Raw genomic sequence first — 8800 nt, forward strand, 5'->3', positions numbered from 1 at the left:
ATGATCAGACAGGTCTGATGCAGGTAGATTAGTTAAAAGGTTATTATACAATACATAAGGCAGATTTTGAAAACTGGTGTTTTTCCTAGAGGTGCTAAAAGGTAGGTAAATTTGAGAGTCATTTAGAAAATAATACACACTGAACATGGGGTAGGAGATAAAAGAAAGAAAGAGAAGGTATAAAGGTTAGCCTCTGGATTTCTGGCTAGTGCAGCCTGAAGGGTATTGGGGCTACCCATTGAGGCAATCTAGAAAAGAAGATTTCAATGTGGAGAAAGATTATGTAGAGTTGAATGAGTTTGTTGTGGGATGCTGACTTTGAGATGTTACTAATGCCCTGGCTGTTGTCTGTTGTGGTTCAGTTGGTTGGTGCATCATCCTGTGCACCAAAAGGTTGCGGGTTCAATTCCCAGTCAGGTCACATACTTAGGTTGAGGGTTTGATCCCTGGTCAGGGTGTGTAAAGGAGGCAACCAATTGATGTCTCTTTCTCACATCAATGTCTGTCTGTCTCAAAGCAGTGAAAAAATATCCTTGAGTGAGGATAAAAAAAGACATTACTGAGATATACGAGAAGGGATGACCCAAGTAGCACTACCAGAATAGCCGAGTAAAATCTCTGAACATCTGCTCTCTATAAAATCAACAGGAATAATGGCCATAGTTGTTTAAAAAATCAACCTTTAAAACTGGAAAATAACCAAAGGCTTATAACAATCACAGACTTTATGAAAAAAAAAAGGCTAAATTTCAGTAAGTACAATGAGCTCTGTGGCATTTAACCTACCTTCCTTCTGTCCCCCTCTTCCCAGCTCCATAACAGCACTGAAGACACCAGGCTCACAACTATGCAGCTGTAACGAGCAGCAGCCTAGCAGCCACTGAGTTCCCCAAAGCGCCATCTTCAGAGAAGTGCTATTATTTGAACTTCCTAGCAGCTGCTAAAAGTAAAGCTACATTCTTACAACTTGCCTTTAAAACTCTCAAAGCTCCCACCTGTTTCTTATCTGTAGTGTATTTGTGAAAAACAATTAGTGGTAACTGTTTAACATTGCAGCTTCCCGAGGCAGGGATATTAGTTGCACCTAACAAGTGGTTGATCAAAAATCTTAGAAAGGGAAATGGAAGAATGAGATATCCATTATGGGGTTTGTAAAGGTTCAGCTAGATTTTTATTTCTAAAAATCTAGAAGCCCATACTCATATGCAGAGAAATGCATATGCCCTGAAATGACTTGAGAAGGCCCTAATCTCTTGCCTTTCATGGGTGCTGTGTCCAAGCAGAAAGGAAAGACTAGGGTGGAGTTTTAACTGTGTGTGGGAGTATTGAAGGCATACTCTGACATCCAAACAGGCCCCTCAGCAAAGACTGGGAGACTGATTGGTTTAGGACCTTTAAGAAAATCTTTCTCTAATCATTAGCTGATCACTAAGTCAACTGAGAAGAGATTTCACTGGTTGTACAGAACAAAGAACACACTGAATAAGTACAAGAAAGTCACTTTGCTGGTGGAATTTTAAAGTGGTACAGTCATTATAGAGAACACATTAGCAGTTCCTAAATTTGTTAATCATAAATTCACCAGAAGATCCAGCAATTCCACTCCTGGGTATATGCCTAAGGGAAATAATCATACACCCTGTATATGGGACTACTATTTATCTGTAAAAGAAGGAATGGAGCACTAATATGTGCTACAACATGGGTGAACTTTGACACATCATGGTAAGAGAACAAAAAATATAGACACAAATGGTCACATATGATTTTATTATATTAATTGCTCAGAATATGTAATCTAGAGACATAGAAGGTTGCTAGGAATTCAAGGAAGTAGGAATGGGGAGTGACTGCTACAGGGCATGGTGTTTTCTTTGGGGTGGTGATGTTAGGCCAGGAATTAGATAAAAGTAGCCAAGAGGAACAAGGAACCTGAGGCAGGCTCCAGACCCAGCAAGGAAGATAGAAAATAAAAAGAGTGTTGAACAAACAAGATAACCGCCTGTGCATGACCTTGTCTTTGCAGAAAGTCTTCCACTGCTGCAAGCAGAAAGCATAGCCATGTGTGTTCCCTCGAGATAGCCAATCGCTAATGGCCACGTCTGCTTCTGTGTTTGCTTGCTTGCTTGCTTATTTGCTCACCCCGATAAAAACCCTAGGCTGTAAGCGCCAGGCACGACTCTCATTTGCAGCCCTCTGGGCACCGTGTCTCCGGACACCCCGAGAGTTCGCCCCTGTGCAGGTAAAGCTTTGGCCAATAAAGTTCCATCTTAAACTCCTGAAAGTTTCCGACCATTTGTTGCTCGCGTTGGTGGATGCTACAGTGATAAATTGTAAAATTATATACTGGTGATGGCTGTAAATATATCTTAAGTGTGTGCTTTAAGTGGGCGGATTTTATGGCATGCCAATTATATCTTAATTAAGCTATTAGAAAAATAAAAAGGATGAAATGACAAACTTGAATATTTGTGTTTATGGAAAGATATTAACTTTGAATGTAAGTTAGAAAGGTTTCGGTCAATATTTTAAGTATGTTCAGAAATAAAAGGTTTCATAATTGTCTGCGTTCAGGCTGCTGTAATGAATTACCATCAAGGGGTAACTTACAAATAACAGACATACATTTCTCATAGTTCTGAAGTGGGGAAGTCCAAGGCACTGGCAGATTCTACGGGTGGCGAGGGCCTGCTCCCTGGTTCTCAGATGGCCATCTTCCTGCTCTGCCCTCACATGGTGGAAGGGGTGAGGGAACTCTCTGAGGTCTTCTTTATAAGGGCACTAATCTCATCCTTGAGGGCTCCATCATCATAACCCAATCACCCCCCAAAGGCCCCACATCCAAATACCATCACACTGGGGGTCAGGATCTCAACAGATAAATTTGGGGGAGGCATACTCATAGCAGTAATAAAGTTTCTAGTACAGTTTTAAAAACTCATATAAAAAATAAAAGCCCTGGCTGCTGTTGCTCAGTGGACTGAGTGCTGGTGTGGGAAGCAAAGGGGTCATCCTTTTGATTCCCAGTCAGGGCACCTGCCTGGGTTGTGGGCCAAATCCCCAGTAGAGGGCGTGCAAGAGGCCACCACACATAGATGTTCCTCTCCCTCTTTCTCTCTCCTTCTCCCCCCTCTCTAAAAGTAAATAAATAAAATCTTTAAAAGAAATGAAGTAGGAAAGGTATGAAATCTGGGATTCTATGAAGAAATGATTGCCAGAGACATCCTGGAAGTATGACATACATGTCCCTGGTTTACACTGGCTTGAAGTTCTTACATTAGAGAACATAAATATGCACTTAAACCACTCAAGAAACATTATTAAGAAAAAAGCCACCAGCTAAGATGATTATAGCATATGGTCCTTTGCTGTTTCCCAAACTATTAACTTTTCGAAGACATTTGAATAACAGAACAAAGCATTAAGACACCAAAAACTAAAAGGAGCCATTCATAGTGATTGAAATAGCCAAATGTAAATTGTTTTCAAGACATTGGTTCTGTGCCTTGAGAAGGCTTGAAGTTTTTTCAAGAGGAGCTAGAGATGGGCACAGTTTATACGAGTAATTAAAAGAGATTTAAAGGAAAAAGAAACACTTCACTACACACATGTGGTCCATTAAAATCACTACTCAATTCTTAGAGCCAATTATATACATTTGTAAGAAACTAAATCAAACATTTTGGGTGTGTTAGTTTTTACAAGAAATATATTGTAGCACCAAAGAAATCAATCTCTTCACTGATTCTCATTGTTCTATATAATTATAGTTTCTCTCTCTACTTTGTCCACATTAGAGCCTTATTCAAACAAGTGATCTTGGCCCACTGACATTTAAATGGCTGCCAAACTTGAACACTAACATCAGAACTATCAACAAGGGACAGACTGGGCTAGCGATAGGGGAGCTGGCTTTCCAACAGTGGATGAAAAGCTGATACAATCCAGGGTGGGGTTTAAAAAAATATATATATATATATATATTTAAAACAGCGCAAGTGTTTTTGTTTGTTTGGTTTTTTTTTAGATTTTATTTATCTTCAGAGGGGAAGGGAAGGAGAGAGGGAGAGAAATATCAATGGTTGCCTCTTGTGTGTCCCCTGCTGGGAACTGGCCGGCAATCCAGGCATGTGCCCTGACTGGGAATTGAACTGCAATACTCTGGTTTGCAAGCCCATGCTCAATCCACTGAGCTACACCAGCCAGGGCTTTAAAAATATTTTATTGTTTATATATTACAGTTGTCCCACTTTTTCTCCCTTCACCTACCTCCACCCATCCCACCCCCCAGTTCCACTGTCAGTCCCTGCACTATTGTCCACCTCCATGAGTCCTTCATGTATGTTCTTTGTCTAGTCCCTTCCCCTTCTTTCAATCAGTCCCCTCTTACAGCTGTTAAGTCTATTCGCTGTTTCTGTGCCTGGTTCTATTTTGCTCATTATTTTGTTCGTTAGATCCCTCTTATAAGTGAGATCATATGGTATTTTTCTTTCATTATAGTGGTTTTTTAAATATAGTTTTTTGAGAGGTATGGGTAGGGCAGAGGAAAAGGAAGGTGGTTTTGAAATCAGGGTTATGAGAGAGAGTGGTTATCGTATTTTTTGGACTATAAGGCACTTTTTTTTTTACCACATTTTTTGCTTCAAATTTTTTTTCCTATTTTCCTCCTCTAAAACCTAAGTGTGTCTTATGATGCAGACTCCAGACACATCATAGTTTGAAAAATATGGTATATTCCTTAGCTTCTCTGTGTATTGATTTTCTTATCTGTATATAAATAGTATTAACATCTTCTTGATAGAGACACAAGGGAGACTAAATTTTAAAATGTTCGTGAATATTCTGTGTTTACCTGGCATATAATAGGCCCTCAACCACTGTAGCCATCATCATTTGTCAGCCACAGTGGCTAACAACATTGTTATGACAACATTGTTATGACATTAAAAAATGTCCAGATATTTATAAATCATTGTAATAAGCTTTGACCAACACAGTGAAAGGTGATTAAAAAAATAATGATCTGTACTTAAATATGGCACAGAGATGCAGTATCCATAAGTGTTTTCCTCATTTTCTAATTTAAAATATAAATGAAAGACTCACTTCACATTTGGAAACTTGGTAGAATGAGAAAAATGAAGCAAAAATGTGAGACTTTTGCACCTTTTCTCCTTCATAGATGAAAAGTAGAACAGGGAAAATATTATATTTTTCAAGTAGCTATACTCGCCATTCAAATACAAATAGTTCATACACCTGAATGCTCAGTAGTCTTTCATATTTATGTAGGAAACATTCTGGTCTGGCCATCTACAGGGTTGCACTGGTGACATATACTATAGCGAATTTTCATGAATATAGTTTCCATTCTTTTCTACCATCTCAGAAGTGTAACAAAATCAGTGGATCTTTTTCATTTATTGGCATCCTAAATGCACCACACAGCCTCTGATATGCCCACTACTGGATACATACTGGTTGAATGACTGATACATTCAGATGGGTTATGTGAGGATCCCCCTGCCACCACTTTCTGGTAGGAAAAGATACAACTTGTCCTCACACAAGCAGACACAGGGACTCCCCCATATATCTGATGTCCGTACCAGACAATGCTCAGTGGATGGGCTGGTGACAGAGGGGCAGAAGTTTAAGTAATTGCAGTTACAGAAGGTCCATGTGTTTGTGTGTCTTAGGGAAATGTGGGGTAGATCATAGAACCAGTGGCTCTAAGGCAGAGTACTTGGAGAAAGCATTTTGGGGGGAATTCTGCCTTATCTGGGGTGGATATGAGATTGAAACCTGGCTAGGTATAATGGACAGGGATGCTTTTTGGCGAAGTAGTGAAAACAATTGTATGCAGTATAAGTGAACTGAGAGATATAAGCACCGTGGACTTACACTGTACATACATTTAACTTTTCAGTTGGATTTAGAAACTAACCCTTATTTAATCTGCATTTAGTGTTTAGGAGCATGAGACTGATTCCTGCTCATTTGGGGCCTCAGAATATACTGACAGGCGAAAACGATAGACACAGGCAGTCAAGGTCATCTCCATGCCTTTCCCAAGAATAGTACACGCCTCCATCTGCTCATACACAATTTGGATTAAAATCCAGCACACATTACCTACTTGGTGCCAGGTGACATTTTATCTTGTTACCTCCTCCCAGGGAACAATTTCTTTATATTTATTAAGTTTACAGAAACTGATTTACTAAAAAAGAATGGAGTAAATCCTTCAGGCAAACAGCAATAGTTTATCATTCTCATCCATCATTTGTTCTCCATTAGGAGCTTCACAGTTAACATAAAGTCAGGAGGCACAGCAAACACAATGACTGCATTCCGGACACTGTTTCAAACAGTTTACATAGATGGTCTCATTTGATGTTAACAACGACCTGTTCCGTAGGTGCAATTATAATCCAATTTTACAGATGCAGAAACAGAGCGAGTGATACTGAGTCCTTCAGCTGAGGACACACAGGTAGTAGGCAATGGATCTAGGAGTCAAAGTCCAGACTGATTTCAGAGCAGGAACTCTGAATTTCCAAACCACATTGTCACTGAGCACTGGGTCATTCACCACCAAGGGTTTAGAATTTGTTTGAATTTTAGCACAGTACTCCTCAAAGTTTAATGCACTTACAAATTACTATATAAAAGTATAGACCCTAAATCAAGTTTTATGAGTGACATAAAGGATTTCAAGGGCAATTTTGCCTTAGCAGAGGACTTTGGAACTTAACCCTGGGAAGAAGCAATCTCACTGTAATTTGCAAAATCACAGCCAGCTTGTAAAGCAAATGCAATGTAAGCAGAAGTCAGCCCTCCCTAACAGTGCTGAAATGTGCCAAATACAGATAACTTATCTGTTCATTAGGTTTCAGAAATTTTTAGGTGGAACAAATCCACCTGCTATATTGCACAGATATAGCAGGTGTTTAGTACACAAAATTTAAGGTATAAATACTTAGAGCCCTGTCTGGTGTGGCTCAGTGAATTGAGTGCCAGCCTACAAACCCAAAGGTCACCAGTTCGATTCCTAGTACAGCCTGGGTTGTGAGCCAGGTCCCCAGTAGGGGGTGTGTGCAAGAAGCAACTGATCAATGTATCTCTTTCACAGGGATTTTTCTCTTCCTCCCTTCCCCTCCCTGTAAAAATAAATAAAATCTTTTATAAAATATAAATATTTAGAAATATATTTTTGTTAGTACGGTTGCCTATTCAGACAAGCCCTAATCACTTTTCATGTGTTAGATGTGAGGATAAAAAACAAAACAAAAAAGCTAAACCAAAATATGGTTTTGTCAATGTTCAGCTTTTGTCCTTTAAATGAGTAAGGAACTTCCACATTTCCCAGGGTTGGTTTAACTCTCAGCAACATGCCCAATATTAATTAGTGGAACTAGGCCATTTGCCTAAAACCTTGAAAAATTAAAGATGCATAGAATTATGTCTTGATATTTACATTTTAGAAACCTAATGGATAAAAAATTCTGGCACAAGATGAGGATTATAAAAATCTTATTTGAACTTGGTAAATGCATTTGTTTGCCATGGAGATACTTTATGTTAATGCTAGATAAAAGCTGGGGGATCAACTGCAGTCGTCTGAGTCTATTTTTATATTTCTGCACTTATAATTTTTTAAAAGAATCCCTGGATTGCAACTTTTAAATGATCCAATGATACAAATTGAATTATACAATAGTTCACCTAAGCACTATTGTGTCCAAATGAAAACTTCAAAGTCACAAGTATCACCAGAATATTATTAAATGAATCCTGCAGTGGGTAGGGATTGCAGGCCAAGAAGATAAAGAAGGTCAGCGACCTCTCATCCTGAAGGAAACACATTTACATTCCTTCGATGAGTAAGCCAGTGCCCACTGAGAAGAGTTCATCGGATGGAGATAAGGATGTCGTCAAGTTTTAGAAAGGCATCTTTAACATATTTTAATTAGTTTAAACATTATTAATTTTTTTGTCTATTCAAGAAAATGAATATAAGAGTCATAGTGTCCATGTACATAAAAGAAAAATCAAAATCATCAATAAGCCTAAGAACAACATAATTATATAAGCCTTTTAACCACAGAGTGTGCGTGGGGTGCATATATTCTTTTGAATTAGTGTTTTGGGTTCTTTGGATAAATTCCCAGACATGGAATCACTGGGTCATAAGGCAGTTTCATTTTTAATTTTTTGATGAATCTTCATATTGCTTTCCACAGTGGCTGCACCAGTCTGCCTTCCCACCAACAGTGCACTAGGGTTCCCCTTTCTCCACATCCTCACTAACATTCGTTGTTCGTTGATTTGTTCATATAGCCATCTGACAGGTGGGAGGTAATATCTTATTGTAGTTTTCATTTGTGTTTCTCTAATGATTAGTGACAGTGAACATCTTTTCATGTGTCTACTGGTCATGTGTATGTCCTCTTTAGAGAAATGACTATTTTGGTCCTTTGCCCACTTTTTTATTGGATTGTTTATTTTATTTATTTTTTTGGTGTTGAGTTTTATAAGTTCTTTATAAATTTTGTAAGTTAATCCCTTACCAGACATATCAGTGAATGTGTTCTCTCATATAGTGGGTTGACTTTTCATTTTGTTGATGCTTTTCTTCGTGCAAAAACTGTTTAGTTTGATGTAGTCCCATTTGCTTATTTTTTTCTCTTGCTTCCCTTGCCTGATGAGATATCAGAAAAAATATTGCCACCAGCAATATCCAAGATTTTATTGCCTATGTTTTCTTCTAGTATTTTCTAGGCAGCATTATTTACAA

The sequence above is a fragment of the Artibeus jamaicensis genome, unplaced genomic scaffold (assembly GCF_021234435.1).
Source record: "Artibeus jamaicensis isolate MK-2021 breed Jamaican fruit bat unplaced genomic scaffold, CSHL_Jam_final scaffold_584, whole genome shotgun sequence".
In the NCBI taxonomy this organism is placed as follows: Eukaryota; Metazoa; Chordata; class Mammalia; order Chiroptera; family Phyllostomidae; genus Artibeus; species Artibeus jamaicensis.